The sequence below is a fragment of the Eptatretus burgeri genome, chromosome 9 (genome assembly GCF_056783735.1).
Source record: "Eptatretus burgeri isolate ZD-2024b chromosome 9, Ebu_testis_v1, whole genome shotgun sequence".
NCBI lineage: Eukaryota > Metazoa > Chordata > Myxini > Myxiniformes > Myxinidae > Eptatretus > Eptatretus burgeri.
The window spans coordinates 98,051,024-98,068,357 of NC_140969.1; the positions used below are offsets into that span (position 1 = coordinate 98,051,024).

Below are 17,334 nucleotides of genomic sequence, written 5' to 3' on the forward strand. Positions count from 1 at the left end.
TTTATTTACAAAATATAGTAATTTAATTGATATTGAAAACTAATTAGGGAAAAACCATTGACCACGTGACCGCCTTTAAAGAGTTTGCAATGAATTTAGATTTTATTTTAATATTGTTATTAATTGAAATCGGTATTTCTCATACAGTTATAGTTTTTGCCACATTTTTATGAAATCCTTCTTCGAGAAAGTTGATCCAAATAGACATACTGGTATATCTTTTTAACCAACTCAGACTATACTTACAATTATGGAAACAACACAATAAGATCAATGTATAAGAAAGGCAATGAAAACAGCTTATTTTTAATTCACAATTTCGTTGTGGTGGTGGTGGTCGTATGGCAGCTTAGCTGCCGGGGTAGCTCTCATTTCTTGAAGCGTGACTGTGTCACTGATGCAGTGCCCCTCTACCAGTATACAAACTGGAACTGGTACTCATTTCACTGACCTCGGAAGGATGAGAGGCTGAGTCAACCCCCCCGGTGTATTAATTCAGTGGCAGACGGGCTCAAACTCAGGACCCGAGGATCCCAAGCCACCACCCCAACCACTACACAGGACCGTATGATCCCAAGCCACCACTCTAACCACTACTCCAGACCCAAGGATCCCAAGCCACCACCCTAACCACTACTCCGGACCCAAGGATCTCAAGCCACCACCCTAACCACAACTCAGGACCCGAGGATCCCAAGCCACCACCCTAACCATTGAGCCAACACCAGGCTACACACTCGAGCCCGTCGGCCACTGAATTAATACACTGGGGGGTTGACTCAGCCTGTCATCCTTCCGAGGTCAGTGAAATGAGTACCACTTCCAGTGTGTGTACTGGTAGAGGGGCACTGCATCAGTGACACAGTCACGCTTCAAGAAATGAGAGCTACCCCGGCAGCTAAGCTGCCATACGACCACCACCACCACAACGAAATTGTGAATTAAAAATAAGCTGTTTTCATTGCCTTTCTTATACATTGATCTTATTGTGTTGTTTCCATTCTTGTAAGTATCGTCTGAGTTGGTTAAAAAGATATACCAGTATGTCTATTTGGATCAACTATATCGAAGAAGGATTTCATAAAAATGTGGCAAAAACTATAACTGTGTGAGAAATACTGATTTCAATTAATAACAATATTAAAATAAAATCATTCATAATAAAATCAAAATTCATTGCAAACTCTTTAAAGGCTGTCACGTGGTCAATGGTTTTTCCCTAATTAGTTTTCAATATCATTTAAATTACTATATTTTGTAAATAAACAACATAAATAAATGTTTTGAGGGGGGGGGGGTAATCTGAAATCGTTGGGGGTAGGATGAAATCGATTTCAAGCTTCCCTCCGGGGGTAACTTGAAATCGATTTCAGATTACCGGGAGGTAACTTGAAAAGGGAGGTAGCTTGAAATCTTTACACCGGCACTCTCGGCTAAACGTCGTTCGTGATCGTCTAAGACGAGCCATTTGTTGACACTTTCTCTCCATTTATCCCATCTTACAGACGTAAAACGTTTGACTTCATTCGCTCCATTGTCCTGGTGAATAATACACTGGGGGAGCGTCCTCACTGGCCATATTCATCAAAAATCGTCGATCAGCTGCCGGTGATTTCCTCCGTGCAGGAAGCTTCCACCTTGGACAACTTAGCTGGTCACGTGACAGACTGACTTAATTTGCATACGATGTCAGCCGATCTATTGGCTGTCGAGGCGTCACGTGGCCTACACGTGATCCGAGTTCAAATGAGGAACGCTGGGAATGCATCGATTTTTCAAGATGAAAATACACAATAACTGCAGCTATTTGAGTGGAGAACTTTTGCATACGTATGTATTTGGATATATACTATCATATTATTAAGGTTTTGTCTACCCCCCCCCCCCCCGATGAGTGGAACGAAATTGCACGATACAGCTTATGGCTGATGGCCTTGGAGGAGTTGCAGCTGAAATGTGAATCCTTTCCAGGTTCCTCCTGATGACCTCATCTTTTCTTTTTGCTTGTTTGGGTTCCTTCTGATGACTCCAATGCAGGACTGGACCGATTTGGTCTTCCATTTGATTTGAATTGAATTTATTTTAATCCCATTCTAAATTCAATTGAATAATAATTTTAAAAACGTCATGTGTCAGGGTCAGGTGTGCAATCAAAGCGGGACGTCTTGGTACCTGGTCATCACTGCCAGCAGTTATAAAGTGACAGTTCTAGTTATGTCTCTCATTAATTTATAATTATATGCCACACACTACACACCAGTACACAAACACCGCACAAATACAAGTCCTTTTTCTTCTTATTAAATGTGACGTCTGACTTGAGTTTACTTTCAGTGAGATAGTCATTGCTTTGATCGAGATTTTTTTTGGTTGTGCTAACCACGGTTGGCTCACTATAGAAATGCGATATTCAGGATAAGGTCACGTGATGTTTTTCAACCATTGTTTTGAGGTTGTTTCCTTTTTTTTTTAATGTGACTGCTATATATGCATTCTGGTCCTAAGCTTTCTTGGGTTTTCTGTTCTGGCAAGGGTCTGCAATCTCCGCTTGCTCTTTGTGGTTGTGCTTTGTTCACTTGATCGAGATACTGCTTGTGCCACGTTGGTAAATTGCCAGATTGAAATTCTGGTGTATGTTCCTGAATCTGAAATTCTGGTGTATGAAATTCTGGTCTGTTTCTGGTGTATGTTCCCCCTCCATCCCCTCCCTTACCTCAAATGGCCGCACTGCTGATTCCACACGTGATAAAGCTGAATGTCTAAAGTCGGTGTTTGCAGCTAAATCTTGTGTCCTAAACCCATCACTATCTCTACCCACTTTACCCAGTCGCACCCAACTGTCCCTGGACTCTGTATCCTTTTCTCCTGACAAGGTGGAGAGCTTGCTTTCAAACCTCGAGTCAGATTCTGCAACCGGTCCAGACGGCATCAGCCCACGTGTCCTCAAAGCCTGCTCTTCTGCTCTTGCTCACCCTCTCTCTGTTCTATTCACCCTCTCATTTGCCCAAGGTCATCTGCCATCTGCTTGGAAATCTGCTAACATCATTGCCCTGCATAAAAAAGGTGCAAAAACAGATCCCTATAACTACAGACCAATCAGCCTTCTCCCAATCATCAGCAAGGTGATGGAATCCATCATCGCCTCAGATATGAAATCCTTCCTCTTCTCCAATGGCTTGATTTCCAATCATCAATTTGGTTTCAGACCAGGTCACTCTACCCTGGATATGCTGCTTCTGCTCTCCCATCAATGGATGGAGGTCCTCAATGCCAGACAGGAAATCCGAGCCATATCCCTGGACATATCACGTGCTTTTGACACAGTCTGGCACCCTGCCCTACTCACCAAACTCTCTTCCCATGGTATTCAAGGCCATCTCCACTCATGGCTCGCAGACTTCCTCTCCTGTCGCAGTCAACGTGTGGCCCGAAATGGAGTTCTTTCATCCCCTCTTCCTGTGCAGGCTGGAGTTCCTCAAGGTAGTGTTCTGGGCCCTGTTCTTTTTCTGGTTTTCATCAATGATCTCTCGGACTCTCTGGAAAATCCTCTATTTCTCTTTGCCGACGACTCCACCCTCTGCCGTACCATCTGTCATCCCTCAGACCGGCAAGCAGCAGCTTCTTCACTCACTGCAGATCTGGATAAAATCACAAACTGGTCCAACACGTGGAACATGTCTTTCAATCCAGACAAATCTCACACTCTCACTATGTCTCTTCGAAAGGACCGTTTACAAAACGGCCCCATCCACTTTCTCAACAATCCTCTGGAAGAAGTCTTTTCTTTCAAGCTTCTAGGTCTCACTATCTGGCATGACCTTTCCTGGGAAAGTCACATTTCCAACCTCGCCTCAAAAGCCAGTCGCCGACTGAGAATCCTCCGTCGTGCAAAGTCCTTCCTCGGCCCTCTTGAGCTCCTGACCACTTACAAAGCTTTTGTCCGTAGCCTGATGGAGTACTGCTCTCCCCTCTGGGCTGGTGCTCCTGCCTCCCACCTTTCTCGGCTTCACGCTGTCGAAACCAGGGCATTTAAGATCATCGGCATCTCCCGCAATGAAGCTGAGTCTTTGGGCCTCTCACTCAATCACCGCAGGTTGGTCGGTGGTCTTTCTGTCTTCTACCGACTCCTTTCCAGCCTTGCCCCCCTGCTCTCTCTGCGATTTGTCCCCACCACATTTCCACAGGGCGCTCAAGGTCCGCCAACAACCCCCCTTCTGGTAAAACTACCAAAATCACGAATCACTGCTCATCTTCACTCTTTCATTCCTCTTTTTTCCCGCCTTTGGAATAAACTTCCTCACTCTATTCTTTCCCATTCTTCCCTCCAGGCTTTCAAAACAGCTGTTCACCACCACCTCTTATCTTCCCCCATCCAAATCCTCGATCTTTTCTACCCCCGATAATCCACCCAAGCCCACTTCCTTCATTTCTCCTACTTTCCTTCCTGAAAGTCCCTGTAATGTCCATCTTCTCTTCGCCATGTTCCCCGTCCCATCCCCATCCCTCTCCCTTCCACAGTTCACCTAATGTGTCTGTTCCCCACTGTTTTGTCCCTTCCACTCCCGCCCCTCTTGTCTCATGCCTCCTTGCTGTGAGTTGTGTGTTAGCTCTCATACGAGCCTCGACTAAGGTATACAAAAAAAAAAAAAAAAATGCATTGCTTTTGATGCTGGTGTATGAATGCTTAAAACGTGTTCTGTCTGAAAAAGCTGACATCATGGGAAGAAACAAAAATAATGCGTCATGGAATGATCCTCCTCTGTGATGTCATTCACTGCGAGTCTAAAGTGAATAGATCAGGGATGAGATCATCAAAGTTGGATGAGATCACTTTGATTCCAGTAAAGTCACATTCATTTTTGGGTTTTCAAATGATTACTGTATAAATGAAGTTCCTAAAGATAAAATGCTTGTAAATTTGAAATCTGACAAAATCTTGATTGAAAACAAGCATTTCCGTTCACAAAACCATCAACCTCTGACACGTGGTTCTCACTGCTGTAGTCTAGTGTAAGGGTTGATTTGTGATCTCTGTGATTGTTACATTGCACACGGACCTTGTTGAGTTGTGGTCTGTGGTGGGGATCTGTGCAGATCTATCCCTCGTGTGCATGACTGGTCTGTGAGCCTTTACACTCCAGCTTCTTTAAAATATGAGTGAATAATCTGTCTTTACAGATGGGATAATGCCTCCAGAATTGAGGTGCAGTATTTTATTTAACTCCACCACCGAAGGTGAAGGAGGTTATGTTTTCATCCCTTTCTGTCTGTCTCTTTGTGTACAGGATATCTCAAAAAGTTGTGGACGGATCCGGATGAAATTTTGTGGACAGCTTCGTTGTGTGACCACAACGAATTGATTCGATTTTGGTGAAGTTCCGGATCCGGATCCGACTACGAGAATTTTTAAAGTGATTCTTCACCATTGAGAGATAGGGCTCAGAAACAATATATTGTTGGGGGTCGGTGGCGAGGACGACCGCGAGACGGAGCAGTTGGGCCGTCTCCCACCGAACACCGGAATGGAAAGGTCATCACCCCGGATAACTCCGGAGTCGACGGGTTGCTTAAAGGACCGTGGTCGCCAATATTTCGACGGCGTGAGGTAGGGTCCACTTGTCTAATTCCAATTTACCGAAGTACCCACGCCGTCTAACTACCGGGGAAGCCACACCCTCGGCCGACTTTGTCCGAACCGAGTCGCTGTTACTGACTCTGATCCGGCGTAACCGAGCGGAAGTGACCAAAGCCGCGCCGGACCAAATGAACAATTTACGGCACAAACGGCCTCCTTAATTCTCAATAAGCACCGTGCTAAGCCAATGAAAGAAAGCACAGACAACGAGCTGGTACATTTAACAATTGGGGTTTATTTATTAATGGGGAGGGGAGCACAAGGAGCAGAGTTAAACTGACTAAAAAAATGCAATCAATGTACAAGCAAACACTTAACGGTTTATACTTATACTTGTAGGACTGGGCCCACGGACACACACACACACACACACACACACACACACACACACACACACACACACACACACACACACACACACACACACACACACACACACACACACACACACACACACACACACACACACACGAAATTGACCCCGTCAGGTCTTTATTGGACCCTCCAGCCGAGGAGGATAGGTCAGCTGGGGGGTCAGAGTCCGGCTGTGCACCTGTCCGCCTCGTGTGGTTTGGTCGGTCTTGTTCGGTGGGACTCGAACCCACAGCTTTGACGCAGCACCAAGCACCAGGGGCAAGGGATATGCGACTGACGCCAGCCAGCATGAAGGCAGACGAGACGAGAGGAACCCTTGCGCTGCGAGGATGACCAGAAAACCAGACCATACGAATGGATCACCAACCGACCAGGCGAGATGCTGCGCGATTCAAATGGGGAATGTTGTGCGTCTGCAAATTACTTGCCTCTGTTGCTATGGTCTGCATGCTTGTGTGAAGAAAACCTATTTGTGCAGCAAAGCAAAATAAGTAAAGGAGCAGGAAAACATACCCAGAGCCGACGCAACACATATTGACCACAAAACCCATTACACATTTGGGAAGGGCTATCTAAAATTAAAAATAATGAAATAACTATCTCAGGAACTAGCATATGTTGTGTGCCATTGCCTTGCGGAGTGACGGTTTCGCAGAAACGTAACAAAAGATGTGCGTTTTTTTTTATTATTTTGTTTTGTAGTCATGTGGGTCAACCCAGGGTCCTGGTGTGAGTCGCGATGGGCCACGTCAACAACGGCCACAGCGACCATCTGAATTGATGGTCCTGAAATGGATCATGTGTCCACTGCCATGATATTTTGTTGGTGGGACCTCTGAGTCAGCCGAAGCGTTGCACTAAATCGGTGCCGTGCATCTGATCTCTAACGACTGAACATAGCTGGTGAGGCACATGACACGGTATTGTGCAGAGTGCTGGTCGCTCATAACAAATTCCTTCTTTAATGGATTTTGCCAAATTGCAATTGTGATCGAAATACAACTGCCTGAATTCACCCTGAGACCAGATATATTTAACAACTTTTGGTACACGGGAATACAAGAAGCAATACAATAACGATGATACAAAAAACCCCTTTATCCCGTTCAGGCAAGCGCCCATCAAACTACGTGTGAAGGGAACATTCCTTAAATAGCCTGTTTTATCATGCCCAATTATTCCATACAAGAGCGATAACAGATAAAGTGATGAGGCAGGAATACCTGGTGATGCCCGGCAGGACACGAGCAGGCACCGACCATTGCTTTGCCGCAGTTTGAGTCCAGCCCGAGAGGAGAGAGATGTGTGGGGTATGGTGGAGTACAGCACTTGAGGGACGTTCAAAGGGAAAGCTCCCGCAGCACTCCCACGCAGGTCCACGTGACGAGGTACCAGGCTAGTCTTTCCTCCCCCCCCCTCCGCCTCATGCCCACTTTTAAAAGGTTTGCCTTGCGAAGTGATGGTTTCGCAGAATCGTTACAAAAGATATGCGTTTTTATCTTGCCAAAACGAAGTTTTTGCAAGATATGTTAGTCAGCTTGTATGTTTTTTGTTTTTTTTTGTTTGTCTGTAATCACGTATAAAAAATTCTGCAGAGCACAGTTATCATTGGAAATTTTTGTAACTTCGCATATCAGAGGCCTATAGAGGTCCCTTTCAGCGCATAAAATTTTGAAGGTCAAGGTCAAAGGTCAAGGTCACTTTGTCGCAAATCAGGGGAGTCGACGAAACCCTTATTTTTTTAGTAATTTTGATCGGATCGTCTTCAAACTTCATGGGAATATAGTTCATGGTCTGGCGCTCAGCTGATAAATTTTTGGTGGCGATTGGCCTTGACCTTCATATGTTTTTTTTTTTGTCTGTAATCACGTATAAATCATTCTGCAGAGCACAGTTATCATTGGAAATTTTTGTGACTTCGCATATCAGAGGCCTATAGAGGTCCCTTTCAGCGCATAAAATTAAGGTCAAGGTCAAAGGTCAAGGTCACTTTGTCGCAAATCAGGGGAGTCGACGAAACCCTTATTTTTTTTGAGTAATTTTGATCGGATCGTCTTCAAACTTCATGGGGATATAGTTCATGGTTTGGCGCTCAGCTGATTAATTTTTGGTGGCAATTGGCCTTGACCTTAATGGTTGACCTTAACGCGCCTCAGGTCAAACATATTTGACCCCAAGGTCAAATTTTCAAGTTTTAGGAACCATATCGTGTAGTACCTCAAATTGAACACCTCGATGAGTGCTTTCTAGATATGTCAAGCTTGAGACATTATGACGTCATTTGGTGAGGTTATGAGGCAAACGCATATTTTTCATGGTTACTCTGTAGAACGATTCTGATCGGAATCTCTCGTCGTCAGATATTCCTCAAGGAGTCGCTCCTGGTGGATAGCAGCTCTGTTCACCTCAGTGTGACCTTAAAGAAGTCACACGTGGTCACCTTTTGGCAAGATACGGGTCACCCTGCAGATGACATTGGTTTATATTATTTATTTTATATTTTATTTTGTCGTCGTGTGGGTTAACCCAGGGTCCTGGTGCGAGTCCCGATGGGCCACGTTATTACTATTATTACTACATCCACTCTCCACCGAAATGCACTTAGCCCCGACTTCCCTCTCAGCTGCTCTTGATCCGTGGCTGAAGCAAACCTTTCCCAACCTCACCGAACAGAGTTGTTGGTGGTCAGCCTGGCCGTCCTGGGTTTCTCGCCCAAACTTGTGCTTAAAGGCCCACCAGGACGCTTTAAAAGAACATAAAAGACAGATTACAGAGGGTAGAACATTAGATGAAGGTTTAAATAGATGGCGGTTTTTAGACATGCACATTAGGGAGGGTTACGTTGTTTGTCTGGACATAAAGCGATGTCTGTCTAATATCATGATTATGATACTTCATGCTTAATTTAAGCCATTTAATATGGGTTATAACTAAATTATGCCAAGCAATGTCAGCCAATAGAAGTCATTTTCTTAACTTGCATGTGTGTGTATGTGTATATATATATATATATATATATATATATATATATATATATATATATATATATATATATATATATATATATATCCACAAGAGCCTGGTGTTGGCACAGTGGTTAGGGCAGCGGCCTGGGATCCAAAAGGTCCTGAGTTCAAGCCCCGTTGGGCCACTGAATTAATACACCAGGGGGTTGACTCAGCCTGTCATCCTTCCGAGGTCGGCGAAATGAGTACCAGTATACTGGGCCGGTGTATACCCCGGTTAAAATAGGTGTACCATATCCCTGTGTCGTAAGAGGCGACCAGGGTTGCGTCAGGAAGGGCATCCGGTGTAAAACATGTGCCAAATCACTATGCGGATCACACGGATGATCCGCTGTGGCGACCCCTAACGGGAGCAGCCGAAAGAAGAAGAAGAAGATATATATATATATATCCACAACTGGTCGAAAGTTTTAGAACACCTCCATTTTCCAGTTTTTACTGAAATGTAAACAGTTTAAGTTCAGTAAATAACCTGAAATGGAACAAAACTAAGTGGTAAACTGCCAGAGGTTAACAAAAAAAGTTTAAGTTACCAAAAACTGAAAAATGATGTAAATTTCAGAGTTGTTAAAAAAGGCCCTTTTCAGGGAACAAGTAATGGGTTAGCAACTGAAGCTGTTCTGCAGCAATGGAACTACATTAAGCCTTGAAAGTTGATGCAAACAATTCCTACAGATGTCCCCACTTTTGTTGATTAGTTACAAACCCTCTGTCTGTATAAAAGCAGTAAAAACCTCTGTACATATGCATAAACATATATATATATATATATATATATATATATATATATATATATATATATATATATATATATATATATTGTTGCGGTCTTCGCGCCCGCCGGCGTGCTGACGGCCACGTAACTCGAATCGCGGCACGTCGCCCACCGGACGGACAATCCAGTCGTGACCCTCTCGGACTAACGCCGGGAACCAGTCACGGGTGGACCTTTCGGTCTCACCGCGATCGAGCCAATCAGCCCCCGCGTGGGATAGGGTTGCTCGCCAAATTCGACCTACCTAAGTACCCACGCGGAGGGTAGACCGGGCGATCGCACCTCGCCGCAGGTCGACTTCGGACACGGGCCACTTAAGCGACCCGTTCCGTACTATCAGAATAACCGAGCGGTGTTATCGTCGACCTCGACGGTTCGATTAATTATCGGGCGTATTCAGCCCACTACCAACCCTTTACGTGAAGCAAGATGAGGGTTCAATGGGGGAAAAGACGAAGCGAAGCGGGAGAACAGTTCAACAATAAAGCACATTTATTCGCGGCACACGGGAAGCACACAAATACAATTCCACCAAAAGCACACAAAAAAAAAGAAAACAATTCCATTTACACAAAAAGCAAATATAAAAGTGAAAACACAGTGCAGAGCTAATACCGACTACCGAGCACACGGCAACACTTATACAATTCTACTTCACAGACGGCGCCGACAACACATACCCAAAACCAAGGAAAAGAAATATCCTCAAGAATGAGGCAGGCCTGAGGCCGAGACCGGGTCGGGCCTACCCGTCTGGTGATGAGACGCGGAGCGGCGATGGCCCCGCAACCCGCGGGCCTCGTGGACGGTGTCTGGTAGGGGGTGGGAACGGGGCCCCCTTGGTCGCACTATCTCAGCGCGGGGGGAAACAGGAGGGGGTTGCTGATGCTCGGGGTATAGAGGATCTTTATTATCCCTGGTGTGCGTCTCCACCTCGGCCAGGTCGCGCTGCCGGCCTTCCTCGGGCGTGCAGCTCCCGGCACCGACGCGAGCACCCCCTCGTCTGCCTTCGCCGTTGCCGCCTCTCCGCCTCTGGACTTTCCACCCTGGACTCCTCTTTGGGCTCCCCTCGTTCGACTCTCTTCAGCTTCTCCAGCTACTGCAGGCTTCGGGCTCCAGACTTCCACACTCGACTCTCCACCCTCCGACTCCTTCTCGTTCTGCTGACTGACGAACCCCGTCCTTTTTATCCCCCCGTAGCTTCGCCTTTGACCCCCTCCCTTCGACCTTTCACCTCGCTCCCCATTGGCCCGAGAAAAAGTGGGCGTGAAGGCTTTTTGATCCACAAATTTGCATATATCGATCGCCCTGGAGGCGGGGCCAAATCGCCCCTCGCTCACCGATTGGACGGCAAAAAGTGGGCGTGTGTCGTTTTTGATCCGTTTTTGAAGCACAAAATCCGTGATTTTGTACACGCTGTTCAACGTGCGCCCTACACGAGTCCAGCATCGGTGCCCATGAGTGGCGCGAGATGACGGTGATGCGATGGTGGCGAGTTGTGACGGTAAAGGTCGTGGCGGTTGTGGTGAAGCGGCGTTGTGGTTGGTGGTTGTTGTTGTGGTTGTGATGGTAATCATGGCGGTTGGTCCAAAATAAAGATAGTAAAAGAAAAACGGCTATCCTGAAGAGTCGCAGCTCGCATAAATGACATGTATTCCCACTAGACAACGGGTCTGGGCCTAACTACACATGCACTTACCGAGATACCTCACCTAAGGGACCTGAATGGTGGTTTGCGAATTTGGTGACCACAACAATATATATATATATATATATATATATATATATATATATATATATATATATATATATATATATATATATATATATATATATATATATATATATATATATATATATATATATATATATATATATATATATACTAGGGTGTTTCATTTTTTCTGAAGTGCAATAATTTTATCAGCACAGGTTTGCCTTTGAACCTTTCCTATAAAAAGTGCTTCATGCAAAATCTTAGCGAAATGGGACCGTGTTAACAGGTCGCACACTTTTGAATGGTATGTTGACGTTTTTAGCAGTGTCTCGCGTAGCGGACGCTGCTCATAGAGAGCTCGGCGTTGTTCATCTTCTTCTTGTTCTTCTTTTTGTGAAGACAAAACCTTCATCTCTTGGCCTCAGCTCTTGTATAGACAAGATCCGGATCTCCTTAAATACTGAGCACATGTATGGTGCCTTTTGAGAGCGTCTATCATGAACTTTTAAATATTGTTACCAATTTGGAATTCAATTGCACACAACATACAGGTTCCCTTAGTCAGCTATGTCGATAATTGCATATCGATATGTCGATAGCGATACCGTTCTTCGGCTGCTGGACACGTATCAGATTGCTGACAAGATCATCCGTGTCTCATTTGATACAACTGCATCCAACAGTGGCATGATTAGCGGAGCCTGCACCATAATTGAACAGTCCCTTGGAAGACCTCTTCTTTGGCTGGCATACCGACATCACATTCACGGGGTGGTACTGAAGAACACCTATGAACTCCTCTTTGGCTCTCCCCCAGGTCCCGACATTCCCGTCTTCAAACGATTCCGAGGAAAATGGGACGTCTTGGACAAGACATCTGCCGGTACCCTCAGCGACAAACAACCCCTGGATGAGTGTAGTGAATCACAAAGGCTGAAGATGACAGACTTCCTCAGGAGAGTCATCCATGATGCAGCCCACCCAAGAGAGGACTATCTCGAACTCCTTCAGCTCTCTTTTCTCTACCTAGGAGGATGGAGCGGAGATCTGCCTCGATTTAGGGCCCCTGGAGTCTACCATCAGGCGAGATGGATGGCAAAGGCTATTTATATCCTGAAGATTGCCCTGTTTTTGCAACAACTGCAGCTGACGAGTTTGGAAAAATGCGGAGTCTGACGACTGGCCCGTTTCGTCAGTCTCATTTACGTCAGATTCTGGCATGAGGCAGCTGTCCCAAACTGTGCACCGAAGAATGACCTGGAGTTCTTGGCGATTCTCCAGGTGTTTGTGGATAGAGAACTCGGGTCAACGGCAGAGAAGGCCCTCCAAAGGCACCTCTGGTACCTCTCAAGCAAGGAGTGGCCCTAGCCTTCTTCGACGAAGGAGTGTCTCCCGATGACCGGGCGGCCATGGTCAAGAACCTAAGCCGTCCAGCAACCTCAAAAGCACTCAAGAGACTTGAAAAGAAGAACTTCACTCTCCCTGACGGTCTTTCCAAATTGGTAACAGGGTGAACACTAGAGGCCATTGGGATCTTTGCTGGCAGGATGGTCACTACCCATAACGTGGAAGATGTTTTGCAAGATCCACGAACTCGAGCCACCGTCCGAGGCCTGCAGGTCACCAATGATGCAGCAAAGAGAGGAGTGGCACTGATACAAAAACTCCAAGCCCGAACCGAAGATGAGCAGCAGAAGCAGTTCCTCCTCAAAGTTGTTCATCATGACCGCAAGACCGTCAAGAGAACAAAGGCTGGAGTGACTGCTAAGTTCCCTCTTGCTCCTTGAGCCCAACGATTTGATTGCCCTGCTCTACTTGCATAATTGTTCTACATTTCTTTTTCATAATTTTTTTTTGTTAATTTTCAGTTCAATAAACGTTTGTTGAAATTTTTTGTCTTCTCCTCCATTTGATTTTTTTTTGAAGTTTCACTTGAAATATGGAATCTTGTCCAACTGTGGGACCAGTAAATATTGACGAATCAAACCAAATATTTGCCTAAAATATTTATGGGTCATAAGAAACAAGGGGACACCCCTTCTGACAATTTTCAACAAATTTCATTTTTTTTACCACCATGAGTGAAACACCCTCGTGTGTGTGTGTGTGTGTGTGTGTGTGTGTGTGTGTGTGTGTGTGTGTGTGTGTATATATATATATATATGGTGCTCCGTGATGCGGCACTTGTTAATAGTTGTGCGGCTCGGTCTACAGCCGCACGCGTGGAGACCGTGTCTGCGAGGGAGCCCGGGTCGAGTAGAGCGGAGTCCGAGGTGGGGATCAGGGCCCAACGCTCTCCGCTGTCAGGGTTGCTTCACGAACTTCAAGCCTTTCACTGCAAGCACTGTACGAACTTCACGACCCTCTCACGGCAACGCTCCTCGCAACCAGCACTCCTCGCAACCCTCTGAACTCCAGCGCAACCCAACAACCAAAACGACGAACGACCCCCCCAAGAACTCTCGTCCACAGAACTCTCCACCGAACTCTTCTGCTGAGGATCGTGTCGGTAATTTTATGGACCTCCCTCAGCGGGGAGGGGCCTTGGTGAAACTGACGTCACTGTTCACCCTTATTGGATGGGGCTCCTATGGTTCCCCCTTTCTGGGCAGGGTTTCGGCCATGCTGGGAGAAACCCGCCCCTCCCCTCCACGCGTGTCTGAACCTGGGAAGGCAGGTGGTGCAGCCACCACGATCATCCTCGGGATTCTGCAGATGGACAATGGTGTGCTGTGGCCAGTGAACCGAGGGCTGCAAGCGTTATGGTACCGTGGTTGGTTGTTGGATGTTTGTTGGATGGTAAAGATTTATTTAACCTAACTAAAAAAACATCGCAACGCACGCCCTTGATTCTCACACAGGACAAAAGGAAGGGACCTGTCTCACATGTACTTAACGGAATAACTGACTCTTGGGACATCTGCATGGTTGAATGCATATGGTTTCCAGATCTGTAACACCACCCCCCCCCCTTTTCATAGACTCGACCCGAGTCGTTAATTTTCGTGTGGCAAACAGGTGTAGGTTTTCCCCTAGTACGTTTTACCTACGGATCCCTGAGTGCGACATTTGGAATACATGTCCCAAAAATAAATAACTTGGTGTGTTGCGTAACTAAACCAACAGACTCTCGGACAACTTAACTACATTGCTGGCGCTAAACAAACAACAGGTGGGTTAAAATTATGTACAGTCCTAATACTTACACCACCATGGCTCAGGACCTGTGACTTGAGGAGAGAAAACACAGCAAAGTTAACATTTGTGGGTGAGTGCACAGCAGGTATTGATGGTCAGCCGTTTTCGGGCCTTCAAAGGTCCCTTGTTTGTCGTTGAATTCTTATTATTTATTTTAGCTGCTGGAGGCAACTCACCCTAACACGGCAGGCCATACGCCATCTCACAGGCTACTTGAACTGGCCTTTATGCAACAAGAGCTCCGGGCTGCTCAGTGCAGTCCCCAGTCCATTTGAACTGGCCTTCCCGCAACAAGGAGGTATCCGGGCTGCTCAAATGTAGTCCCCGGCAATGCGGCTGCCTGCAAGGCAGTCCTTGCAAAACACTTTCAGAGATGGTCCTGGAGCACATGGTGAGAGGGAATGACATTGCAAACAAAGGCATGGGTGGGTATGGAGGCAAGGCAAAGGCAGGCAAAGCATGGCATGGCAAACGCAGACCAGGCAAGATGCAGTACAAGAGGAGTTCAGCGCACGAAGCTGGCCGGTCTCGATCTGGTCTCGTGAGGTTGTGGAGGGAGTGTGGTGGCGCCAGCCGGTCTGAAAACGGGCTCGGACCTACCCTACAGTCTCCCCCAACCTATAGCCTATGCCTGTCCTTGTCCATTCCCACCCCATCAGTTTGCAACAAAAAAAAACAACGAAATTTCGACTTTTTTATATTTTTAAAAATTATTATTTTTACTATTATTATTTTTATAATTACGTGTGTCCCAAGCCCCCTTATCATCTTTGTTCGGCTAACCTGTCCTGACCGTCTCTCCCCAATCCCTAAGATCCTTGTTGAGGGGATTGAGGAAGAGACTAGTGAATCTGTCTCGAGGCCAAATGCAGCCTCAGAACAACTCCCTCAGATTTCAGTAATTTTCCAAGGTGAGTCCAGCGGCCTACGAACAGCGAAGGGATGGATGGTGCGAAGGGGTACACGTTCCCTATCTATCCTGGCATTTATTAACGTTAATCTATCCCCGGGGCTTTTCAACGCGCCTGTCTCTTTAAACTATCGGTTCCAGCAACCACGATTCCCGTCGCCTGTGTTGGTGTTCGTTATTAATTTGGGTCTGGCCCGCAAATTTTCTCTCGTGCTCTTGCACAATTTCGTGGCTGGGCAGCGTGGCTTCATTGGCAGGGATACCCATCTGCCTAACTTGATCTTCGGCACCCCCGGGTCGCTGAGGCTGTCTCTGAGCCTACCTACTCCTTATGAACGTGGGGAATGCCCTCTTTGGCATCTTCTCCGTCGATGCCCACGTGGAATTTTGGAGCTCCGGGTCCCGTTTCCGTGGGCTACCCGTGCCCATTACACTAACTCGGTCCCTTGGACCCATGGCCTACTCTGGCCGACTACTTCGGTGCCAGGGGTGTCCTCGACTCGGTACGTATATTTCAACAGCCACGCTCCCAGCCGGTCAATAGACTCCTGCACCCTTCAAAAGGTTTCGTGCCTTCGTTCGACACAAACAACAAACCGACATCCGTTTTGGTTAATTTAACTAACCCACTAACTATTATTACACCAACCCTGGGTTCCCTTGGGTGGGATTCACTCCTCCCCCCAATCATTCGTTCGCACCATGCATTCCACATTCACTCCATTCACACATTCGGGCCGGCTGACCCACATTCACTCATTATGTTTCTTTCTTCGTTTTTGTTTTTCTTTCACAACACACTCCAACAACTATGTCCCCCTAACTAAGCTCGTGTTCCTTGTCATCCCTTGCACTAATGCACGGTCCATTTAATTCTATGTCGCTAATCTACGTCCCCACTACACGTTCCATGTCTGTCCATGTCTCCAATCCATTCTAAATTCTAAACTAAATTCCCCCTAACTCGCTTTACCAGGCCCCATGGAGGACTGCTCATGCCCCGTGTGGCCAGTCTTTCTAACACTAAACCCTTCCCCTAAGTGATGCTCCTTTGCCCACGGCGAGGATGTTCCCTACATCCTGGCTGGGGATGGTTTACTCGGGACAAGGCTCTACGAGCCTTGCGTCTCCACGGGAGCGGTGGTCCTAGCTCCTGCTCCTTCGGTCTGGTCCATCCATGAGGGCGTAAAGTCACCTTTATAGGGTCTTCGGCAGTCTGCGTGAACCATACGGGGAAAGGCCCATGGCCCCATTTTAATTTTGATGACCACGTCACTAATTTGCGACAGGGCGAGGTGAGTTCGGGCATTTGCCCTTCCTCCTCCGGGGGTTGAAGAACCAAATCTTCATCCCCGGGAAGTACTCACTCGCCTGGCTCCGGTGGTCGTACCTGCGCTTCATTTTCACACCCGCCTGTTGGAGTTGGCGGCAGGCAAGGGCATGGACTCTTTCCTTGCCTTCCTCCAACTGACATGCGTAGCCCTTCCCTGGGGGTCCATCGGGACGCTCGGGCGTCGGGCCGCACAGCAAATCGACGGGGGCTCGCAGCTCCCGTCCATACATGAGCAGCGCCGGGCTGAAAGCGGTGGCTCCATGTTGACTCGTTCAGTCGGCCATTAGTAAATATGGGAGATGTTCGTCCCAGTCATCCTGACGGGTGGTGGTGAAGAGTGCCAATTGTTGAATTAGGGTTCTATT

The 17,334-nt window shown here is 46.8% G+C and overlaps 1 protein-coding gene and 1 long non-coding RNA gene across 3 annotated transcripts in view; one reads left to right on the forward strand and one right to left on the reverse strand.

The window, feature by feature from the left end:
• Positions 1–17,334, forward strand: part of LOC147020713 (AP-3 complex subunit beta-2-like) — an 87,037-nt gene that overhangs the window by 48,959 nt on the left and 20,744 nt on the right. The window lies entirely within an intron of this gene.
• LOC147020714 (uncharacterized) overlaps positions 5,996–17,334 on the reverse strand; it is a 30,038-nt gene continuing 18,699 nt past the window's right edge. For both annotated transcript variants that reach the window (XR_015061932.1, XR_015061933.1), the window contains exons 2-3: positions 14,903–15,105; positions 5,996–8,753 (exon numbers count right to left, since the gene is read on the reverse strand). This is a non-coding gene — a long non-coding RNA (uncharacterized LOC147020714). The remainder of the gene's footprint in view (positions 8,754–14,902; positions 15,106–17,334) is intronic.